The sequence below is a fragment of the Hevea brasiliensis genome, chromosome 2 (genome assembly GCF_030052815.1).
Source record: "Hevea brasiliensis isolate MT/VB/25A 57/8 chromosome 2, ASM3005281v1, whole genome shotgun sequence".
NCBI classification, from domain to species: domain Eukaryota; kingdom Viridiplantae; phylum Streptophyta; class Magnoliopsida; order Malpighiales; family Euphorbiaceae; genus Hevea; species Hevea brasiliensis.
The window spans coordinates 54445433-54458875 of NC_079494.1; positions in this window are offsets into that span (position 1 = coordinate 54445433).

Sequence of the window (13443 nt, forward strand, 5' to 3'; positions counted from 1 at the left end):
TTTAAATTTCTGTCATCAACCTCTGCCTTGAACCAAGTTGATTTTAATTTTCTCGGTATTTTAACTTTTGTTGCCAATTTCTAGGTCATTAACATAGGTGTGCTATAGTTCCCTAACTTCGAATGCCTAATCGTCCAAAACATGAGTCTAAATCTTTACATAATTCCTACACGGAAATTTTCCTTTGATAGAAATTATGTAAAGAGGGGCAGCTGTCGACACCATATTTTGGCCGATCCCCAAAATCAATAAAACTTTGAAACCGATCCCCGGTACTAAGTCTCCTTCGGACAGCTAATCACATTTTCGATCCCTCTTTGATAGGATGTCACAATTCCGATCTCTCCCCGCAAAGAATTAAATCAAATTGTTAATTTCTGATCACCAAAGCTTTACTACCTATCGCCACCGATCTCTCAAACCCATTGTCAAACTCAGACCCACAAGTATATTCCTAATAAACGAAATGAACCGCACTAGATCTTTTCTTACCGCTTTATTGCCGATCTCCTTTTCAAAGATTAAGAGCTAAGGTTTTGGTTCGGTTTAATGAGGATTCCGATCTTAAGTGTTCAAGTTAAATTTTCAATTTTAATCAAGTCCCATTCAGCATTTCTTCCCACCGATCTCATGCTTATTGTGCTTTCCGATCTCTTAGACTTAGATTAATAATTGCATTTAGTTCTTGTTTCGCTATGCTCATACAATCAAATACTTAGGCAATTCAGAGATTTTTCAATCACATCCATTCATTGAACAAAAGAGACATTCCATTTCATTTCATTTTTTGTACAAGCTATTCAGCTGGAGGGTCACCCCCAGCCTGATTTACATTTTGCTCACTCTCTCTCTCACCCTCGGCTTCCTCCTCACTGCCCTCATCGCCGCCTCAGAGCCAGTCGGCCATCCAAGAGAAGTCTTCTCGGGTAACGCTCGAGTTCGCCAAGAGATCCTTGTGAGCATTCACATAGGCTCCGGCTATTCCCGTCACCATCTCTTCATCTTTCTCCTTAAGCTCCTCGTCTTTCTCCTTGAGTTCCTTGATGAGTTGAGCGACCTGAGCAGCTTCGTTGGCCTGAAGCGCCTGGACTTCTCCGAGAGCCCGATCCCTTTCGGCTAACATGAGACTGCTCGCCAGCTTGTCTTCATAGTACTTCGCCTGCCCCTTAACTTGAGATATATAATCCCGAGCGGATGAGAGTTGGGATCGGAGGGAAGCCACTTCCGATTTTTCTTCCCGATCTCCTTACCTGCACGCTGAACCTTTTCCCAAACCATGGTCTGATTCACCAGGCACTCCACGTTCAGGCTCATGGATTGAGTCAAGATATCATCAAGGCTCTTCGAGGATAGCCTGTCCCGATCCTCCCGAAGGAAGATGGAAGACCCCAAGACTTGGCCAAAACCGGGGTTCTCCCAAACAGTCCGGTTATTCTTCAGGGACTCGATTAGCTTTTGAGCGCCACGAGAAGAGGTCCTCCTAAGATTGAGAAGGACCCTTTCTCGTGCTTGGAACAACCGGAAGAGCCGAGGTCGCTTCTTCCAATCTAGGAGGAGATCGGATACCTTCGGTCGGTGCAGATCCAAGGTTGAGGCGGGTCCCCTTGTACTTCCCTGCATTCATGACCAGTGTTCAAGCATTTCCGAACGTTTCATCTCCTTTATTTTCCAGAAGATCTCTTTGTCCTTCTTCCGCTTCCTAGAACCCTCACCACCCGCCATACCTGCACAAAGAAAAGGTCAGTGAGATCGCTTAGGTCCTGAGAGCTGAGATATAGAAAATACCAATGCCGAGGTCAGAGAGCGGAAGTTCGCGGTCTTGGCCGGTGAGCAGTTGAATAGTCCAATGGTGCAGCTCGGCAGTCACCGCATCCAAACAAGAATACTTTTGAGTGGTGGCCTGACTCTTCAGATCCATCACTATTAAGCTTTCCTCCTGGTTCAGGGTAATATGCTTCGGAAGCAAAGGCCCCTGGTACCACCACCACGGGGAAGTCCTCAAAGCAGCTCGGATTTTTGCTCCTCAGAATGAAGAAATGGTTCTTCCAATTCTTAAGGGATGAGGGCAGATCGGAAAAGAGCCCGCAATGAGGCTTCGCCTGAAAGAACCAGTGTTCGTGATCCTTTCGGCGAGTTAGTCTGCAGGCACTCGGCGAACACCTTAGCCGTAGGTCCGATTCCCTTAGCTCGGCATAGACCTCTAAGGCTACCAAGATCCGCCACGAGTTAGGTGAATTTGAGCAATGCACGCCGGTGAAGTTTTAGGACCTCCTTATAGAAGTCATCTAGAGGGAACCAAGACCGCCTTTAATCGTTCTCGTACACCATAACCATGTCATTCTCTTCAAAGGAGTGATCGACACGAAGATCGCCGTGGCACTTGATTAGCTCGCATTTAATCAGCCGAATGTTGTATTCTTGGCTAAACGATTGCAGATCGGATTCTCAAGAACCGACGGTAGCTCGCCTATAGGAGAGTCTCCTCCTCAAACAGTGCACGCCTTGATGGTATGATCCGCCCGAGCCGAACGGAGACCCTAGGGGTTTCAGGTTGCGTGCTTGGCCCGACTACCTCTTCTTCATCGGACGACCATGAGAACTGAATGGAAGGAGGGCTCGCCGCTCTCTGACCTTCGACACCGCTCATTTTCAAAGGAAATAAAGAACTTGAACTAAAAAGAAGATCAAAGCCCTTACTGGAGTCTGATCGGCGTCGGAAGAACTTAGGAAAAATGAGAGAACTTCGAAGTTGTGAGCAAGAGACTGAAAATGGAATGAGAGAGCAAATGGCTAACCCCCCCCCCATCCCTATTTATACTAGTTCAAGCATTTAATGCTCACGAGGTTCCATGCAGTGCATCGGTTAACGGGATTCGCCAGCTGTTCTGACACGTCTCTCGAACATTCCGAGATCGGTTAACTGGAGATCGACATAATAAGTTGAATATTTTGAATGAAGGATCATTTAAGAGTCGTTTTGTTAGGAACCAGATCGGACAAATATATCAGAGATCGAAAATTAATCAATAAGATAATAATTGGAGAAACAAGACTTTTATTTCCAAAAAGATCGGATTACATCATTAGGGCGATCTCTAGGGATCGGATTACAATAAAGTTCTAACTACATCATTTGGGCGATCTCTAAGGATCGGAATACATTGGAGATCTGATTATATCAAAGTGTCGATCTAAGGATCGCTTTATAATCGATCCCAAGGATATTGCCGACGGATGCTTCATCCGCTGTCGAACACCCAATGTGGGAGGAAACCGCATTTAACACTCAATGTGATGAGAAGTCGAATGAACTCAGCTGAGCGACTCGAGATCGGTACAACCGAGGTCCGCAATACAGATCGGTCAAATCCAGCTTCTCTCACCATCGCCGCTAGGGTTATGCGATCACCGGGATCGTAAATTTTCAGCCGGTGGTTAAAGAAGCTCATCGGAAAGGGATCAAAAACTACAATCATGGCTGGAACTTCCACCGGAGCAGCTAGAACAGGGAAAGTAAGAAAGGAAGAGAGGAAAATCAGATGAAGGAAATGTCTCTGTCAACAGGGGTATATATAGGGGAAAATGAGCATTTATTGCTGAGTAGAAAACAAAGCGAACGCTTCGGGAATCGAGGGGCAATTAATGCTTTGATCAGACCGGACCTAAGGAAGGGAAAGATCGGAATAATAGATCGGAAGATGGGAGACCAGCATGAAAGATCGGAAAGAACATGTGAAAGAGATCAGAAAGAGGAGGGATCGGAAGGCAAAAAGAATAAGACAAATCCCAAATAACCGTCGTCAGAATCAGAGCCGAGGTAGTTAAAGCGTTGCAGACGAGATCTCCACCGCACGCCTAAGAATCGCCCGCAATGCTGATAGGTGCCAGGGTATGTCATGACAGTCCTGTACATCCCAATCTCCACCGTTGATCCCACTTGTAAGGACAAACCCGGAACCCTTGGATCAAGAGAGAAGACGACAATACTAGCGTCTTTCGCTCTTAGCCCTTAGATCGTTCCGAACAAGAAGATCTGGGACCGTCAGATTGAAAGAAGAAAAGGACAAACGTTCTGAAGAGGGATCTCAGCCATTCATTTTGATTCTCTTTAATTCCTGGACATCCGATCATGTCCTTCGAAATCTTGACCCTCCATCTCCCTCAAAATAAATCCTGACCCTTCACGGGGAGCGCCCGATTCCTATAAATACCTGCATGAAAAAAACTGTTCAAGGAAGGGACGGACAAAAAAGAGAGGCTGTTATTATAGCGGAAGAACTCTGAAAACTTCATTCAGTTTGTTATTCCGCTACTTTGAAGTGTTGATTGGAAAAACTTTTGAAACTAGTTTTCTGAAGTGTTTCTTGAAAAGGATTCAATCTGAACTCTACATTTCCGCTTGTTCATTATCCGGTCACACCTCACTTTCACCCTTTATCATCTCGGTTTTCATTCCCACTGTCTAAGCTAAACTTCATTCAACTCGGCTTTTATCTTAATGTGATGATATTTTAGCTAAGCTCCCTACACTTCCCGATTTAACATCGCCTTTTCAAAGCTAATCACCCACTGCCTTATCTCTATTTGCCACCCCGTAGCTATTTCAAAGAGATTTGGCTCCTCACAGGTAAGAGCTCATATTGCTGTTTTACTAAGTGTTTACATTTATTTTTCGCACTTTCTTTGTTCTTCTTACGTATGTGATTTTCTCCAAGTTCATTTTGTGCAAAAGGACCCAAAAGAATGTTACTCTCGAGTTATCTCTTTAGTGATTAGTCCGTCATTTTATTAATCTTCGTCATTTCTGAATGCAAGTTCTCTAGCTCCTAGTAGCGTGTAAATGGTCCGGTAAGACGTAGGTAACTGCAACTTAAGGATCTCTTTTAAAAGAGAGAACCTGAATAACGCGTCATGAAGATAGCCAAACTATTAGGCTGACGAAACAAAGAATTCGACAAAGACGTCATAAAGTGGAATAAAACCAAAATGAACAAAACATAATAGATCGGTCATTAATAGATATTGGTGAAATGAATACATGAAAGGTCAATAAATCAAGTCTAGTTTTCCCCATCTAACCAAAAGGTATCGAGAAGCCTTATCCTCAAAGATCTTTGAATGCCGTAATCCTTAGCTTTAGGCTCTTATGTCATGTAGCTGAAATTAAAATCCGGGAGATCGGAAAAGTCCCTTTCAGGCTCCTGTTAATCTAAAAGAGATCGGAGGAGAGTTCTTATCCGGTCTCAACTCAAAATTTTAATAACTATTAAATAGAGATCGGAGGAGGGTTCTTATCCGCCTCCACTCAAAGTTTTAATAAATAACCATTAAATAGAGATCGAAGGAGAGTTCTTATCCGGTCTCAACTCAAAATTTTAATAACTATTAAATAGAGATCGGAGGAGGGTTCTTATCCGGTCTCTACTCAAGGTTTTAATAAATAACCATTAAATAGAGATCGGAGGAGGGTTTTTATCCGATTCTCACACCAAATCTTAACTCGTACGCAAAATAATCTCAAAACTAAAAAATTCGTAACGTCAATTCACTAAGGTTGTCTCATTTACTTGTGTATCTGGGTGATCCAAATTCAGTGAGAAATCAAATGTTCCTTTAGCCAAAAGGATTAACATTCCCATTCAAGCCCTCCTAACTAATTTATAAAGAACGCAAAATTAAATCTACTTACCCTTATTAAGGGACGAGGTGGGGTGCCTAAAACCTTCCCCACCCGTTTACGGACCCCGAACCTAGAATCTCTATTTTGAAGTGGTTTCATTTTTAATTTATCTTCCCAAATGGTTTTCTTTAGTTTCCCTCAAAACTAAGGTGGCGACTCCTCACTTTTCCCACTTCGGTGAGTGATCGTCCAGGCGACCGCAAAATCCCTTGCGACAGTGAAGATTGGTAATGTTTAAGTTCATGAAATGTTGTTGAAGTATGGTACAAAAAAATGGCAGCATATGTATATGATATAGTAGTGATAAGGTATGTAATTTGATGATGGAAGTATGTGTAATAATTAGGAGTGTTTATGTATATATTATTGGGTTTGGACTTTGTGAATTATGATTGCATTTGGTGTATTGTGAAGTTGTTATATTTTGTCCAAGTTGACCTATAATGTAAAGTAATGAATGGTTATGGTTAGTACTAAATACAAAATGGTTTGGAGGAGTGATGATATAGTTGGTGAATGTGTGTTTGGTTTGGTGTTTGAGAGGCATGTAGAGGGCAGTGTGCAAATGAGCCTATAACCCTAAGTGTGTGACTCCAATGGGTATGAGGCCAATTAGAGTGAAACTAGGCACAAAATGTGCCAACTTTCATGAAGAAAGCCTACCTAAATTTTGTCCAAAAAGTGACATGAGAATTGACCAAATCCGGATTAGTGACTTTGCAAAGCTGAAAATTGACCATTTGAAGAACAGTCATTATTTTGGCCATAACTCACTCAAAATAAGTCCAAACGACCTGAAATTTATACCATGGATAGCTTAGACATAGAACTACAACTCTTATGAAGACACCAAAACCCATAAATTGCCATAAGAAAGTCAAAATGCCTGCACAAATTCAAGTATAAAAACTACCAGAATCTGAAATGACCTAAAAATGACATAAGTTTGCCATTTTAGTGCAATTTGTCTAGCAATAGTAAAATGACCATAACTTGGTCTAGTAAACTCCAAATGACCTAAAATTTGTGGCAAAAGTTCACTAAGACATAGACCTACAAGTTTGTAATTCGGACCAGAACCTGAAAACCGAGGGAACTAGGTCATTCGGCTAGGTCAAAACAGCATACCGAAATCCGAAAAATTGCAATAAAATGCAATACACTTGAAAATGAATTTGGTAACATGTACCAACACTAAAGGACTATAAAATGTGACATATTGGTAACATAAAAATTTATTCCCCTAGAGTGCATCAAAGGTCAACATTATAGGTTGACTAATGAAAGCAATAGTATTAAATAAATTTAATTATTGAACCTTATAGTTAGAAACAATTTAAATGAGTATTGAAACACTTTAAATTATATGTTTCAGTTAGCAAAGACTCAGGGAAGGAGAAAGAACCACTGAGTCAAGGCCAAGAGGCTACTCATCAGAGGTTTGTGCACAACAATTATTTCTTTTGAATTTTTAATTGAAATAAATTATGACAATTTGTATGTTATTGCTTAAATTGTGGAGAATTGTTTGAATGATATTTGATGGATACTTATTGCTTGAAAAATATTGCAAATGGTTTAAAACCACAACTATCATGTATATTTGATTGAATTCCTCGCTAGCTTGTCTAGTGGGATGAATTGGCTTTGAATTCCCTCTTTGGCTGAAGTGTTGAGGTGTGTGCCAGTTGAGGACGAATAGGATGAGTACTCATATAATTGCTAGCTAGCTATGTTATTCCTCATTAGCCATTAGCTTTTGGGATGAATTGGACTTTGGAACATGATTAAGCTGTGTGTGTAATTTATTGATATTCATTGAGACATTGTGAAATGGAGTTTAAATTCTTTATGACATTCTCTGTCTTTTGAATTTAACTATGATTTTAAGTATCCATAGTTTATATGATTTATGATTTATAGTTTTAAATTGCATTTTTTTAATGTTGTGCACCACTGAGACATTGGCTTAGCGATAGCTTTTTCATTGCTGTCGCAGGTAGACAGACAGACAGAGCAGCAGAGTAGGCTGCTTGTGTTACATTTTGAGATTTCACCGGGTATATTGAGTATACCATATTTTTGTAATTTTTGTTATAATGTATATGCACTATATGTATATATTGTACTGGTCTTGAGCAGTTGTAAACTAAAGTTATAAATTATTTTGGCCTATAAAAATGTTGTAATATATTCTTCTTATCTCAGCTTTTGGAACTACTGAAAATTTATATTTAATTGAGTTTGACAAATGTTGAGGAAATTGATTTGTGTTGAGCCATATTGGAGTTTGGGATTGAACAAATATATTGGAAGTGCTTTTTACAGGTTTTTGAAGAACTGTTTTATTCAAAATACAGATGGCACTCTGCTAAAATTTTTACAGAAATTATTGATACTTCAGATTTATTAATTGGTTCACTTCAGTTAAAAAAAAAATTTTACACCTGTTAAAAGTGCTCACCACTGTAAAAAGAAATAAGAAAATGTTTAAAATCCCTTGTAGTGTATTTAATGAGTTATCAGTAAACGAAGTTTGGTAATTCATTAGGTATACTACGGGATCATGTTATGCCTTACGGAGGGATAAGGTGTGACAGACCCTGATTATTACCCTCTGGGTAGGGACGTGCTACACTCTCCACCTCTTCATTCAGCTCATTCCGATCATTGCTAGCCATCATGCTTGCTCAAGTACCTTTATTAAGAGAAAGACACACTCATTATGTTCATTTAACTATAAATGAGTAAACATGGATGTAAACAAGTCTTGTAATTTCAATATCAAATATTCAAATAATTTTATAAATCCACAATTCAGTATCAATCATTACAATCAAATCATCCTCAAGACATCTCCACATGTCTTACCCTAGGACTCTTTAACCTAGGTTCTAATACCACTTAACATGTAACACCCTAACCCTATCTGCAGCTAGAATAGTGTGTACATGTCCCCGAGACATACCCAAGAGTATATCTCCAGGGTTAACACTCTCCCTAATAACACTTGATTGGATTAGTTCTAATTATGTATCAATTTGGAGAAAATCAGTGGAAATTTAAAATTTTCGAATTTGGTTTAAATCATACAAAAATTAAAATTCATGACTTTTTCCTTTTATTTAGAATTTACCAGATATTAAAATCAAATTTCAAATTTTAAAACAAAATTTTGACAGAGTTTCCTCTAAAATTTAAGTATTGGATGTGTCCTATTAAAACACTTGTTAAGAATTATCATAATATTATAATACACATATGAAACCTATGTGGTTTCATTCACATCCCATCTCACAACAATCATAATTCTTAATAAATATCCTGCGATTTAAAATACATCACATGCTTGAAACTTTCTAATGTTTACATATGAAAACTTTGATAAAATACAAGACTTGTTTTATAGCATCCATGTGCTTTAAAACATCAAAATATACACATTTAAAGGATTACATTATAACCCAAAATAACCTAGCACAATGTAATCATCTAAATGTGTACAAAAGAATGTGTCTTCTCAAACATGAACAAAAGTCTTCATTCGTCTTTACTCTCGAGCCGAACCCTTATCCTTGCTTGTATTACCTGTGGAAAGTCCAAATAACTCTCCGCTAAGCAAACTTGATTAGTGGTACTATAACTTAAAGGTATCACATTATACCATATGTGCACAACTAACCATACATAGTCTGATGAAAAAAAATGTTTCTCCACGTTTTAGTTTAATGGTATAAAATACACTCCCACACAAACAATGGAATATGACATAGCAATTAATCACATAAAACATTTACAATTAAAGTCCATGATATGTCATGAACAATTCTTTTTACATGCTTCTTTTCATTTATTCCATTAGCCCAATTACAATGCCTAGATGACTCAAGTGACAAGTTGTAACACCCCTATTTGCATAGCCTAGTATATGTTATTGTTCCGGTGACCGGTATCGGTCCAGGCAATTAAGAGGATTAGAACCACATCTAAGACACCTAGATAAGCCTTGAACACAAATAATTAGTAATTGCCAAATAGTTAAGTATAAATAAGTAAAATAGAATACAAGAACTTAAATGAGCCGGGAATCACAGCGATGGGTGACCTTCTCGTGAGTGATTGCGAGGTCAGTCTAAACTCAAATTTCAAACCATAAAATGTGACGCTGCGGTCCTTAGGACTATTGCGAACACGGTGGAAAAGAGAAAATCATGAAAAAAAAATTATTAAGCAGGTAAAATAATTAGATCAAGGATCCGAAAGAAATATTGAATAACTTGCAAACTGGATTGAACCGGCGAGGGGCGATTTGGTCAATTCACCCCTAGAGCTGACACCTTACCTAATTGTCCAATAAAATCGGAGAAAAGAAAATTTCAAGATCAAGAATTAAATTAAAGAACTAATAGAAAAATAAATATAAAAGAAAAAAAATTGAAAAAGTTTATTTACATCACTTGGATGATATCATCATGATGTCAAAACTAATTTTAATTTTCCCATCAATATTGACCAAGTCAAAAGCAATTTTAAAAACTTAAAAATACCTAAAAAAAGAAAAGAAAAACTATTTTTAGTCTTCTTCTTCTTCTTTGCTGCCCCAGCTCTTTCACTAGCCACCACTGTTGCACCATGAAGCTTGAATCCAAGCTTTAAAATAATCACCTAACCCTACTTTGTCCCCAAATTCCCCATTAAAACTTGTTAGACCACCTTGAGAAGGTGATTGATCAAGGAAAGGAAGGAGGAAAAATAGAGATTGAAGATTTGAAATTCAAAGAAAGAGGTTAGTCATCAATCACTTAGTTTTTCTTTAAAATTCATGCAAATATGCTTTAATAAACTTAGAAATTGTGTAAAATCAAACAAAAACAATTGTTAAGAGATCAAACATGAAATTCGTCCAGCTAGGGTTAGGGTTTGAAATGAATGAGTTTGAAGTGTTTGAATAGTTATTTGAGGTGCATTAGGTGTAGAGATCATGAATGTGCACTTTGAATGCATTAAATTGAACTTTATGTGTAATTAGGGTTTGAGCATTTTGAAGAAATTAGAAAAAAATTTGAGAATTAGTCAAATAATGTAGTTAACCTTATTTGAGTTGAGTAATGGTCAATTTTGACCATTTGTGGTGTGTATGAATTGTTGGAACCAAGTTCCAATTTGGATTGGTGAGGGTCAATCTGCAGGTAGCTTGACCTAGGTCTATTTCAGGGATTAAAACTGAAAATTTACCGACCTAATTGGTGTGAGGCTAATTGGAAATGAAAGTAGACACAAAATGGCACATTTTTTGTTTAGGAATCATGTCCAGAAAGTGACCATAACTTAGTGAACAATTAGGCCAAATCCGGAATTGGGTAAACTGACTTGTACAAAAATGACCAAATGAATAGTAGTTACATAAATGACCATAACTTGGTCTAGGAAGGTCCAAATAACCTAAATTTTATACCGATAAAAAGCTGAGACATAGCCCTACAACTTTCATGAAGAAAATAAACTCAAATTTTGACCATAACCTATTGAAAAACCATCTGCAGTCAACCTACAAAAACTACCAACAACTAGAAATTTGCCCAGAATTCTGGGTAACACCAAATCCGGCCAGCTATGTTCAAATGGCCATAACTAGGGCTAAAAAACTCCAAATGGAGTGATTCAAAAAGGAAAATAAAGTTAAGACAATAAGGAACAACTTCTATGAAGAAAACTTAGCCAAATTACTATAGCAACTTGACCAATGGAACAGTGAAAAATAGGACACCAAATCTGAAATTTTAGAATTTCACCTAAGAAACTTAAAGTTTGAGGAAAATAACCAAAACCAATAAGTTAGGTAACCAAAATGTGGTATGTGGGTGAAATAGAATTCTCATACCTATTAAGCATTAAAAAGTCAACAAATTGACTTAAATAGTATTATGAATAGTAGCTCCGAAATGAAAATGTAACATCCTCCCGGTAGCAATTCCGTACATCCTACTGTTCCGGTGACCGGTGTCGGTCTGGACAGCTAGAACGTCCGGAAAAATAATTAAATTTAAGTGAGGGACCATAATTAACTCAAATATTAATGAGAAAAATTTAGTAAAAATTTTAGAAATAAAATACAGTTAAGTTAAAAGAGCCGGTGCCCAAGCGATGGGTAACCAGAGGTAAGTTGCGGTTCTCGCAACGAGGAGCCCTAGACCCGGGGGAAAAATCATAAAATAATTTTTGGGACTCCAGAGAAAGGTTATTGAGGTTCCTATGGCATTATAATGCCAAGAAAATATTTAGAAAAATTTTTCAATCGGTACAGCCAATTTTGACCCGTTAAGCCAAACGGAGGGCATTTTGGTCATTTCGCTTTCCGAGGTGATTTTTGGCCGACTTGTCCAGTTGAGTAAATAATTAATATAACATAAAATATGAATAAACATTACTAGAAATCAAATTGAAAATGATTAGTGGAGGAAAGGAAAGAAAATGAAGAAAAAGCTCAATTATGACATCTTGATGATGTCATTTACAAATTGTGACCAATCACAAATAAGCTACCATTTGACTAAACTATTAAAAGACATAAATGAAGACCAAAATAACACAAATTACAGCAGCCATTCTTCTTCTTCTTCTTCCCCAAAACGTGACTCTTCCCATCTCCCTCCATTGATGAGCTTGGCAAGCTCATGAAACCCTAAACTCCCACCATATTTCCTTGAGTTCCCAACACTAAATTTTACCCTAGAACCTTGCTTAATATTTTGGGAGCTAAAAGAGGAGAAGAAATTGAAGTTTTGGGTTGGCTTGGATTTAAGCTACAAGAGGTTAGTGCACTATATATCAAAAACTCTTTAATTTCATGCATAGGAACTTGAATTTAGCAAGAATTTGTAAATTAAGTGGATGAAATTTATGTATATGTACTCCATAAATTTCGGCTGCCCTAGGGAGAAATAGGATTGAGTGTTTTTGAATGGACTTGGAATGAATTAGAAATCATGAATAAAGTATATAAACATAAGGAAATGAGTTAGTTAGTCAACTAGGGTAACTTGTACAAAATCTTGAATTTGAGCTAGGGTTTTGAGAGTAAAGTGTGGACTTGGATTATGAATTGATTAGAGAACATTTTAATGGTCAATTAGTGACCATTTTAGGTAGATTGACCAACAAATGGACTGAAAAATGAGATTGCAAAGTGAGGTTGCAAACTGCCCTAGGACAGCAGCATAGGGACTGAAAATTCAGTCCCTTTGCACTGCCATAACTTGGGCTGTGTTGGTCCAATTGGTGTTTGGCCAATTGGACATGAAACTAGGCTTATAATGGCACATTTTTTCTGAAGAAACCATGCCCAAAAGACCAAAGCAAGAGGACCAAAACTTGGCCCCAATCCGGATACCCTGCAAACAGCCCCTGCAGAAATGACCAAATGAACAGTAACTGTTCATTTGGCCATAACTCACTGTAGATATGGTCAATTGACCTGAAATTTTTACAGCAACAAGTTAAGACATAGACAAACAACTTTCATGAAGAAACCTACCCCAAATTATGACCAGAACCTAATCAAATCATTGAGCAAAGTGAAGTTTACTGTACTGAGATTTCCAGAATTTTCATTTGAGCAGCAATGTTTGGAGGACTATAACTCTCTCTAGAAAACTCGGATTTAGGCGATTCTTAAACCGATGGAAACCTAAGGCATAGTAGAACATTTCATATGAAGAAAGTTAGACCAAATTATGAACTTAACTTGATCAAATTACTGACCA